Source organism: Microcaecilia unicolor, chromosome 7 (genome assembly GCF_901765095.1).
Source record: "Microcaecilia unicolor chromosome 7, aMicUni1.1, whole genome shotgun sequence".
NCBI lineage: Eukaryota > Metazoa > Chordata > Amphibia > Gymnophiona > Siphonopidae > Microcaecilia > Microcaecilia unicolor.
In genome coordinates this window covers 88,400,229-88,412,742 of record NC_044037.1, presented here as the reverse complement: position 1 = coordinate 88,412,742, position 12,514 = coordinate 88,400,229, and the positions used below count along the sequence as shown (strand labels likewise).

At 43.3% G+C, this 12,514-nt stretch overlaps 1 pseudogene; it reads right to left on the bottom strand.

Moving 5' to 3' along the window:
- The window catches only part of LOC115475006, a 132,933-nt pseudogene extending 121,100 nt beyond the window's left edge, over nucleotides 1–11,833 (bottom strand).
- Between the last annotated feature and the right edge of the window lie 681 nt (nucleotides 11,834–12,514).

Below are 12,514 nucleotides of genomic sequence, written 5' to 3'. Positions count from 1 at the left end.
TGGGATATAAATTGATTTGACCTCCGGACTCGAGCTGCCCGCGCTAATAATTTACCAGACTTGTTCCCAAATCTTTGAAAATTAAGGCGCCTAGCAATGAATAATCTCTGGTGTTTCTCATGTATCATCATGTTCAATGCTGCCAGGGCAGCTGCCATGTTTTCTTGGTTTTCCTTAGATGGATTAGCTATATGGCGTCGCTTTGCAATCCGATATGCCGCTTCCAATCTAATAGTACCCACCACCAGACACTTTGTGCGTGTGCTCATAAATGCAATAAACCTCTCCCCTAAGCACCGCTTTGGAGGCCTCCCAGAATATTATTGGTGATATATCAGGCTGTGCATTCATCTCTACGTAAAAACGCCATCGATTTCTCACATGATCTATAAACTGCTGGTCCTGGTAGAGGTAGGATGGAAAGCACCAATATTTACTAACGGGCCCCCTAACACCCATGACCAATTCTATCCCAATTATAGAATGATCTGAAATTTCAATAGGACCTATAAAGGCTTTCCTCACTCTAAAAAAAACAGGACTGTGTCAACAAAACATAATCAATTCGAGACCAAGAGTGGTGCACTTTAGATTGATGAGTATAATCTCTGGTATCCGGATGCAGCAGGCGCCAAGGATCAACCAAATGTAGGGATTTGCACAACGCCGGCAGACCCCTCCCACGACCCAACGCTGCTATAGCCCGGGGTGAGGACCTATCCAATTCAGGTGCTAGTTCTTGATTAAAGTCCCCTGTCCACACCCATGGGGCATCCGCATATTGCAATCCCAGCGCTGTTAATGACTGAAAGAATTTTGGAGAATATTGATTAGGGCCATAAACTGCACATAGATAAAATTTTGTTCCTTGGTAATCTAAATGAGTAAGCACCACTCTCCCCTCTGGGTCCCTAAATATCAATTTAGACTGGCAAGGGAGGCCTTTTTTTACCAGGACAATCACCCCACTTTTTCTATTCCTGGAGGAAGAGTAATGACAGTCTCCCACCCACTGCTGACATAGTTTGGCATGCTCTTCATCGGACAGTTTTGTCTCCTGGAGACAGGCGATATCAGCCCCATGCGCCCTCAGTTGCAACAAAATTTTGTATCTCTTTACCAGGGAAGTGATCCCCGCCACATTCCACGACAGAATCTTCAAAGTTCCTTTACCCTGCATTCCTATCAATTAAGAAATTTACAACTCCAGTTCTTCCCATCTCAACCACCCCCGAGGGCCCAGCCTCCCCCAAGGGTATCTGCCTCCAATCTTTGGGCCCCTGAATAGTTTGTTCTAAATGTCTCAGCCTCCCTTTAGTAACAACTACAGGTATCTCCACTTTCACTCCATATCCTTTCACTCCATCCTTCCCCCCCTCCCCCCCCCCCACAACCAACCATGTGCTCCGCCATCTGACATCACTAGGGTCACTCGCCTGCTAGGGACCCCACTCCCCCAAACTTCAAAATCATATTATTAACATTCAAACATGTTGTGTCTTTCCAACCATACAGTTTACCTACACAGGAATATCGCATTAAATGTCCAACAGATTTTTCCTCTGCTTTGCGCCATCCAGCTTCGACTGGCCACTCCACACTCTTCATAAAGCAGGGACTTGGCCACTAAGTTCTTTATTTATAAAGTCTATGGCCATCTGCTCTGTGCCAAAATTGTGCCATTTCCCATTCCTGTAGATCTTTAGAACAGCCGGGTAAGACAATGTAAAATGAATCTTTTTCTCTGCTAATGTTGTACATAGCGGGTGAAACCTCCTTCTCTTCTCCTGCAGGGCAGCCGAGTAATCAGGGAAAATTAAAATCTCTTTCCCCTCAAATGTCAGGTTACCTCGTTTGGACTTAAATCCTGCAGGATTTCCTCCTTATGAAGGAAATTATGAACTTTAATAATGACAACCCGAGGTTTCTTTCCCTCTTGAAATCTGCCAAGCCGATGTGCTCGTTCAATACAGAGGCCTCCACTGCTGTCTGAAAGTGCAAACTCGTGCTGCAGCCATTTTTCCAAAGCCGGCCCCAGATTTTTTTTCCATTACAGTCTCTGGTATGCCAACCAGTAACAAGTTTGAACGGCACGCTCGATTTTCCAAATCATCAATTTTTTCTGCATGCTCACTGACCTGTTTTACCAGAGCTGCTACTTTCGGCTCCATTTTGTGCCACGTGTCCTCCGCATCTGACATGCGCTGTTCCAGCGCTTGTGTTCGTGTGGCGATCGCCGCTATACTGGCTTCAACCTTCCCCAGCTGGACTGCCAGTGAATCTAGCTGTGGTTCAAGAACCGCTTCAACTGCCTTCGAAATCTGGGCCAGTTGTCGCTCCGAGAGTTCCTCTCGCACCACTAGTCCTCCTTCCGCCATCTTGGGTTCTGCGGGCAGAGGCGAGGTTTTCCCCTTCTCTAGTTTAACACTGCATTTCACTGTTCCATCCAGCATAGCCACCAAATACTGGTCCATACACCTTCCCGCTGCAGTAGACAAGGTCAGAAATTGTCAATCTTTATTTTTTCGGTTATTTTATGGCTGTACGAAAAGTGGAGTCCCCGGAGCTCAGCTACTACGCTGCCAACGCTCTCAACGCATCACGTGATCGAGTGAGTCGGAGAAACTTAATGAATTCTCTGTAAACCTGGAGGATGTAATGGGGCAGTTCTACAAACTGAAGAGCAGCAAATCTCCTGGACCGGATGGTATTCATCCCAGAGTACTGATAGAACTGAAAAATGAACTTGCAGATTTATTGTTAGTAATTAGTAATTTATCCTTAAAATTGAGCGTGGTACTGGAAGATTGGAGGGTGGCCAATGTAACACCGATTTTTAAAAAAGGTTCCAGAGGAGATCTGGGAAATTATAGACCGGTGGGTCTGACATCGGTGTCGGGCAAAATGGTAGAGACTATTACAAAGAACAAAATTAGAGAGCATATTCAAAAACATGGATTAATGAGACAAAATCAATATGGATTTAGTGAAGGGAAATCTTGCCTCACCAATCTACTACTTTTCTTTGAAGTGGTGAACAAACATGTGGATAAAGGTGAGCCGGTTGATATTGTGTATCTGGATTTTCAGAAGGCGTTTGACAAAGTACCTCATGAAAGACTCCAGAGGAAATTGGAGAGTCATGGTATAGGAGGTAGTGTTCTATTGTGGATTAAAAACTGGTTAAAAGATAGAAAACAGAGAGTAGGGTTAAATGGTCAATATTCTCAATGGAGAAGGGTAGTTAGTGGGGTTCCCCAGGGGTCTGTGCTCAGACCGCTGCTTTTTAACATATTTATAAATGACCTAGAGATGGGAGCAACTAGTGAGGTAATAAAATTTGCTGATGACACAAAGCTATTCAAAGTCGTTAAATCGCGGGAGGATTGTGAAAAATTACAAGAGGACCTTACGAGACTGGGAGACTGGGCATCTACATGGCAGATGACATTTAATGTGAGCAAATATAAAGTGATGCATGTGGGAAAGAGGAACCCGAATTATAGCTACGTCATGCAAGGTTCCACAATAGGAGTCACAGACCAAGAAAGGGATCTAGGTGTCATCGTTGATGATATGTTGAATCCTTCTGCTCAGTGTGCTGCTGCAGCTAAGAAAGCAAATAGAATGTTAGGTATTATTAGGAAAGGAATGGAAAATAAAAATGAGGATGTTATAATGCCTTTGTATTGCTCCATGGTGAGACCGCACCTCGAATATTGTGTTCAATTCTGGTCGCCGTATCTCAAAAAAGATATAATAGAATTAGAAAAGGTGCAGAGAAGGGCGACGAAAATGATAAAGGAAAGGCTAAAGCGGCTAGGGCTCTTCAGTTTGGAGAAAAAGCGGCTGAGGGGAGATATGTTTATGCTTTCCAAAAATACTAGGACTAGAGGGCATGCGATGAAGCTACAATGTAGTAAATTTAAAATGAATTGGAGAAAAGGTTTCATCACTCAACGTGTAATTAAACTCTGGAATTCGTTGCCAGAGAATGTGGTAAAGGCGGTTAGCTTAGCGGAGTTTTAAAAAGGTTTGGACAGCTTCCTAAATAAAAAGTCCATAGAACATTATTAAATTGACTTGGGGAAAATCCACTATTTCTGGGATAAGCATTATAGAATGTTTTGTACATTTTGGGGATTGTGCCAGGTATTTGTGACCTGGATTGGCCACTGTTAGACTAAACTAGATCCTGCAGTGCCTGCTAGAGTCTATCTGTTAATGCTGTGGTACAAAGTTTTTAAAACTAAGGGGAAAAGACTATGGGGATTAGTTGATAAAATTTGCTTGTTTATATTTTTACTTTGCCTATCACTAACATATAATTCCTCCTTTAAACTCCAATCTTTAAGTTCCCAAAGCACGAAGTAAAATAGTGTTCACTTACCAGAGAAATGTCCTCTTTTCTCAGAACTTCTCTATAAGCGGGGAAATTATCAGCATGGGCTATCATTAAGACATGTTATAGTACTGTTAACCCCAGTTATTAGTTAGTACTTAATAGGCTCATTGCATAAAATGGAACCTGTGCCAAAATAACACAAGGTAGTGGTAAAATAACACATCTTAACTTTAGTAAATGTAGGTAACTACACCTCTGAATGTATTATTAGTTGCTCTCTTTCTCTTTATTTATTTTCTTTTTTCCCCCTTTCTATGGCTCACATACAATTGATTCCCTCCTGCTGTTATGTTTGGTTTACCTTTGTGTACAGCCTTGCCTTCTTTTTGCTGGTTATTACTGCAGCAATGCACATCAATATGATATACATGTCAAAATAAGCTATAATTTTACTTCAGAAGACTGATTTGAATGCCTATTTATATGCTGTTTTAAAATATCAAGATATATTCTTTTTCATGTAAAATAAATCAGTCTGGGCTGTCAAAAGCCTGGACCTATCAAACATTCAAGCTGGAGGTCCATGGGACCCCCCAGACCCCCCCAAAGGCAAGGCCTTTGTGGCCTAGTGCTTCCCAAGCCTCAACACACCCCAGACAGTGACACAGGGTCTGGAGGTCTGGTGAACCTATAGTCCCCTCAACCCCTCCCCAACATGAGGGCACAGGGAGGTTGTTGGTCCAGTAGACCTCTAGGCCCCCTAACCCATCTGACACAAAATATAACTTCCTGGTGGCCCAGTGGGCTACATATCCCCACCCCCACCCACCCTGGTGGTCTAGCAGCCCCTTCACTCCCCTTACCTTGTAATGACGGAAGCTGGAGTAGCACTCCTGCCTCCTTCCAGCGCTGCCTCCAAAATGGTCGTGCCCTGTGCAGTGCATCCTGGAAGTGCTGAGTGGGGCTTCCCTACCATATAAGGGAGAAAGGGGGTTCGGGGCCACTAGACCACTAGGTAGGGGCTGGAGGTCCACCAGACCTCCAGCCTTCTCTTCTATCATGGGGTGGAGGGTCAGGTCCTCTGTTGGGGGCAGTGGGCACTGGTCCTCTGCAGGGGGCACAAGTGTGTGCTAGACCACCAAGGCTTTCTGTCTGGGGGAGGGGGTTGAGGGTCCACTAGATCCCTAGCACTGGTGGCAGCCTGGGCTGACAGTGACAACCCAGGCTGCCTGGCATGGGGAGGAGGAAGAGATCCTTAACTCTAACATCAGCTCTGAGCTGGCTTAGGGTTAAGGCGCTATTCTTCCCATACAATCAGAGCGCAGTACTCTGATCATACGGGTGGAATACCACAAAGGTCTAAATATAATTTAAATGAGTTCTGTGGTATTCCCTGTGTGCTTGCGCCCAACCCCATCTGCGCTGGGTAAATGCGGGCACTAGTCTGGCACTAGTAGCCTCTAGCACCCACATTTACTTTTGATCATCAGGTCTAATTCGCCATCTCCCTGTGCTATCTATCCTTTCTCTATCCCCTCATAATAATGGCAGTTCATGGAAAGAAGAGAGGAGCACTGGTCATCCCCTTCTTTCCTGCTGCTTATGGCTCTGCCAGGGAAGGGAAAGAGATTGGCCAGCCCTTCTTTCTCTCATATAGGCCAGTAGAAACACATCAGGAAGGGAGAGGAGAAGAGGCCAGCCATTCTTCCCCTACCATAGTAATGGTGTCAGATCTTTAGAGGGATGAGGGAAAGGAGAGGTGGAGGATTGAAAGCTGGCTCTTGGGTGGCAACAGAGACAGCTGTTAAGATGAGGAGGTAAGGTCTGAGCCAGGGCTGCTGAGAGGTGGGGCAGGGAGGACAAATTTCCCAGGCCTAGCCTCCAAGGAGGGCCTGGCACCAGCCATAAAAACCTAGATGTGCCCTCTGCGATCCATTATCGCTGTCGTCTTTCCCACCTCCCCTTCAGCGGTACTCCATCATTTCTGTAGGCTGCCAGCAGCATCAATAAGGAGAGTAAGCTGTCTCTGGATGCCCCTGGAAGCATTCCCTCTGCTATGTCCTACCTCCTCTGACACAACTTCCTGTATCCACATAGATGACACACAGCAGAGGAAATACTTCCAGGGCCAGCCAGAAGCAGCTTGCTGTCTTTATTGATGCTGCCAGAAGCCCACAGAAACGATGGAGGACCACTGAAGGGGAGGAGGGAAGGATGATAGCAATACCAGACCATGGCGGGGGGAGGGGGAAGAAGAATAAAAGATGCCAGCCTGTATGCAAGGAGGGGGAGAGGGACAGAGATAGCAGACCATGGGGAAGCAGCAGGGCCCATAAGATTGTTTGCCACAGGCCCAACTTTGTCTCTCTGCAGCCCTGGTCTGAGCCAGTATGCTGCAGCACCCCTGGTCTCATGTGAATTTCTTTGATGTTTCTTTTGTATGCAAGTTCCTTTTTCCTCCCCCAAAAGTTCCTTCCTATAAGATGCATCCCAGTTTGGATTGAGTTACATTGTAATTTAAAACAATTTATTTTCAATATTTTAACACTGAGATTTCTCAAACTAAACTCTGTTGATCAAGGAGTTCTAGAAAATAAATGGCACAGAGTCTGGCAATTTAACAATGCAAATGAATAACATATAATAAAATCAGTAGACCTCTGTGATCACAGAAATACATATTTTTATGATGAGCAATAACCTGTAATGATTGTTTTAGAATGCTATAAGTAATCCTAAAGAGGAAACCCAAAGGGTAATTGGTTAAAATACTCACAAGAAGATGATTGGACTTATTGGCATTTCTGTAGAGACAGGGAAAATCCCATTCCCTGTGCTATATCCATTGAAATAAATTCCTGCCACGCTTGTTATTTTGTTTCCAGGAAAATCAAAGAGAACGTTCTCGGCACCATTTTCATTTGACCAGTCGATGCCTTGACCAGCAATAAGGAGGCCATTTCCATTCTTTAGAGATTGGATGAGTTCACTTGCTTGTTCATCATCATAGGCATGCGTGCAGTAGACACCAAAGGAATCTGAAAACTGATTACTGGCTTGCACATTGGTACCAGAGTTTGAAAGGGAATTCAGCAAGGAATCAAAGCGACTATGGACACCCACCAAAGCATCTGGAGATGGTTTCAGCCAATTCACAACATTTTGGAGGAAGGAGGTCCAGGAGGGAAAATTCAGATAGGCGTCATGGGAGATAACCACAATCCGGCCAGTGTAGTATTGAGAGGCAGCGATCACAACTTGGTTTCCATGGCTTAATAGAATAGGGAAGGCATTCTCACCTGTCACAATCAGGTCACATGGAATGTATTCTCCATTACAATCTAAGCTATCAGTTCCATTTATCAGCAATTTATACACCTCAGTAGGAGTCATTTCTTGGGGGATTGTTGGTTCTGCCTACGATTTAAAAAAAAAAAAAAAAAAAGGGGGGGGGACAATTAATGTTTTTGATGAGGATAGGCAACAGGTTTGTAATCCCTGGACATTTGTACCCTCAACTCCCTCCCCTCCCCCCACATCTCCAACCCTATATATTTTTTCCACATGAACAGAAACTCCCCATCAGATCAAATGTTGAAAACACATGCATTTTTTCATATGTGAATATATGATGGCCGGAACATATGAGTATATAGAGGTCAATTTTCAGTAAAATGAATAATTGGAAAAGTCTAGTCTAGATGCTTCAAATTATTCCTATATTCCAGCAACACTATAGATATAGCTAGCACTGCTGAATATGTAAGTATAAATTAAGTTTACGTATACATAGAATATCTAGATATCAGGGCTTCTTTATAAGATGAATGTATAAGACCCCTTATCTTGGTGTTATATAGATAAATTATACTTTTGGCTCAAATAGTCTGTTATACCTAGTTTTCCCATGTTTGAATCAAACATATTATCCATATAGAGAGAGGCTGAATATGAGTGCCTATACATATCATTTATATTTATTGGTGGCCCCGTCTCTGGAATGCCATCATCCCACCCCCTTTGCTTTATGTATAGAACTATACCTATAGCAGATTTATACATGTAGCATTACTCAGTCAAGTCTAAAAGTGGCCACCTCCTTTTAGGTGCCCCAATGCCGCATGATGCTCAGATTCATTATAGAATGCTAGAGTAGATCGGCATTGGCATATCTTACATATGCAGTTACACCATCCTTGACCTCATATCTTGTTGACCACACAATTAAAGATATTTGCTCTATCAACATCACACTCTGTAATGCTTCTGCACAATTGGCTGCTCCATTCCATCAAATGTCTAGAGTCGCATCTCTTGCTGAGAGACTTGAGGGATTGTTCATTTGGGACCTGGGGATGCAGCACGTGCAATAGGTTTTCTTTTTTTACTTGTACTGTTCTTTTCTATTGATTTATTGACATTCTTGTTATATTTATTTTGCATATTTTATGTATTCTACTCCACTTTGGTGGATTTGTCTTTTAAGTGGTTAATCAAATAAATTGAACTTGAACTTGGGTGCCGATCAATGTGATCTTGGACATCAAAGCAAACATTGACCCATACACCAGCACTTTTTGCTTTCAATGTAAAATGATACAGGAAAATCACTTATTTTCTCCCTACTTCTATTCATCCATTATATGTCCCATACTGTATTTCATTTTGAAGAGACTGCTCCTGCCATATGCTGCAATGGGGAAGTCAAACCCTCATAGGCATCGTAAGCCCTTGGGGAATCCACCTGATTACTGGCTTGCACATTGGTACCAGGTGGATCCCAAACCTGGAGGCACCCCAGCCAGTCAGGTTTTTGGGATATCCAAAATGAATATTCATGAGAGAGATTTGCATGCAGTGGAGGCAGTGACCACTGCATGCAAATCTCTCTCCGAATATTCATTGTGGACATCCTAAAATCCTGACACGCTGGTGTGTCTCCAGGACCAGGATTGGGAATCACTGGCCTATGGAACTATCAACTCCTTAGGTGCCCTGGAAGTGTGGAGGGAGCAGTCTGAGCCCAATCATAAAATGTCCCTCCTCCCCTCCCCCTGAGTCTCTCTCTCATTTTTTATCAGCTCTGCTCCTCTCATTTGCCATCCATCCCTTGGTTCTGTATGGTTGTTGCTTTACTCACCTACTGCTATTTTTGCCTCCGAGCTCTGCCATTTTTCAGAGATGTAAAAAGATGATCCTTTTAGGTACTCCCTCCTAAAATCTCTTTCTCCCTTAAGTGTCCTGTTATACAATTGCTTCTTTATGTCAAAATTGAGGAAAGTTACTTATTTTAAGCCTGTTTTATAAAGGCAACATAGTTGTTTGCGTGCCTTTATAAAATAGAACCACAAATTCTCATGCACAATTTTATACCTGCTTCACAGAAAGTGTAAATGTGAATTTGAACTCTATAGGGTAAATTTAACATATTTAAAACCTGTTTAGATGCATAAGTACATAAGTACATAAGTACATAAGTAGTGCCATACTGGGAAAGACCAAAGGTCCATCTAGCCCAGCATCCTGTCACCGACAGTGGCCAATCCAGGTCAAGGGCACCTGGCACGCTCCCCAAACGTAAAAACATTCCAGACAAGTTATACCTAAAAATGCGGAATTTTTCCAAGTCCATTTAATAGCGGTCTATGGACTTGTCCTTTAGGAATCTATCTAACCCCTTTTTAAACTCCGTCAAGCTAACCGCCCGTACCACGTTCTCCGGCAACGAATTCCAGAGTCTAATTACACGTTGGGTAAAGAAAAATTTTCTCCGATTCGTTTTAAATTTACCACACTGTAGCTTCAACTCATGCCCTCTAGTCCTAGTATTTTTGGATAGCGTGAACAGTCGCTTCACATCCACCCGATCCATTCCACTCATTATTTTATACACTTCTATCATATCTCCCCTCAGCCGTCTCTTCTCCAAGCTGAAAAGCCCTAGCCTTCTCAGCCTCTCTTCATAGGAAAGTCGTCCCATCCCCACTATCATTTTCGTCGCCCTTCGCTGTACCTTTTCCAATTCTACTATATCTTTTTTGAGATACGGAGACCAGTACTGAACACAATACTCCAGGTGCGGTCGCACCATGGAGCGATACAACGGCATTATAACATCCGCACACCTGGACTCCATACCCTTCCTAATAACACCCAACATTCTATTCGCTTTCCTAGCCGCAGCAGCACACTGAGCAGAAGGTTTCAGCGTATCATCGACGACGACACCCAGATCCCTTTCTTGATCCGTAACTCCTAACGCGGAACCTTGCAAGACGTAGCTATAATTCGGGTTCCTCTTACCCACATGCATCACTTTGCACTTGTCAACATTGAACTTCATCTGCCACTTGCACGCCCATTCTCCCAGTCTCGCAAGGTCCTCCTGTAATCGTTCACATTCCTCCTGCGACTTGACGACCCTGAATAATTTTGTGTCATCGGCGAATTTAATTACCTCACTAGTTATTCCCATCTCTAGGTCATTTATAAATACATTAAAAAGCAACGGACCCAGCACAGACCCCTGCGGGACCCACTAACTACCCTCCTCCACTGAGAATACTGGCCACGCAATCCTACTCTCTGCTTCCTATCTTTCAACCAGTTCTTAATCCATAATAATATAGTTTTATATAGAACTGCATTTTGATACATTCCAACTGAAACTAAACACCGAAAAAACACACTACCTCATCCTCTCATCACAACAAAACAAATACAAACCTGCAACTATAACTACCCCAGGACACACACTCCCTCCCCATCTCAGAAAGCCTAAAAATACTTGGTGTCACACTCGATCGGAGCCTCACACTAGAGAACCAAGTAAACACGGTAATAAAGAAAATGTTCCATGCAATGTGGAAACTCAAACGAATAAAACCTTTCTTCCCAAGGGAAACTTTTCGAAACCTAATACAATCAATGGTCCTAAGCCATGCAGATTACTGTAACGGAATCTACGCGGGATGCAAAGCACAACTTACAAAAAAACTCCAAACCGCCCAAAATACAGCAGCCAGACTGATATATGGTAAAATACGATTCGAAAGTGCCAAAACCCTACGAGAAAAGATGCACTGGCTCCCAATCAAAGAAAGGACCATCTTCAAAATCTGCACCTTGGTACACAAAATCATCTACGGCGTAGTACCAGGTTACATGATAGACCTAATAGATCTACCAACCAGAAACAGAATCAAATCATCAAGATCATACCTAAACCTACATTACCCAATCTGCAAAAGACTAAAATACAAAACAACCCACGCATCCAACTTTTCCTACATAAGTGCACAACTATGGAACGGACTCCCAAGTACAGTGAGAGCAATCCAGGACCACCTAAATTTCAGAAAATCACTCAAGACTCACCTATTCAAAAAAGCCTACCCCAACAATCAAACATAAAACCCCAGCCCCCAGCGACACAACATAACTAATGATCGTACTGGACAATTTAATCTCCGCCTCTTTTGACCCCATGATACTTGATCTAAACCCATCTCATCTGTTCACAACATAACTTTGTATCTGTTACCAACCGAACCGGCAACAGCCTATACGGTACCATGTGAGCCACATTGAGCCTGCAAATAGGTGGGAAAATGTGGGGTACAAATGTAACAAATAATTAAAATGTATTTGTGATTAATAGTGCGATTAAAAAATAATTAACCGCGGTTAATCACACAATTAAAGCTATTGATTTATTTATTTTCGCACTGCAGCTCCTTGTGACTCTGGCAAGTTACTTAGGGGGTCTTTTACAAAAAATTTGCTTGAATTATCTGCAGCAGAGCCCATTTTATTCCTATGGGCCCTACCAGAGATAGCTCGAGCTAATCTTTAGTAAAAGACCCCCTTTAACCCTCTATTGCCCCAGGTACAGAATAAGTACCTGGATGTAAACCACTTTGATTTTAACCACAGAAAGTCGGGATATCAATCTGAAAGAAACATTTCTGCCAAGTCAGAAGCAACAGGCGTTTTTGAAGCACAGTTAGCACAAGACATTGCTCAACGCACAGAAGTCAAAGACCAGAATAACACACACCAAGACACTCTTTCAGGGCTTGAACTACAAAGGGTTTTGTTTGCTGGCTGTCTCCTGCCTTCTCTTAGGTATGACTTGGAGGGGACTTCGGAGGACAAAGGGGGTTGGAG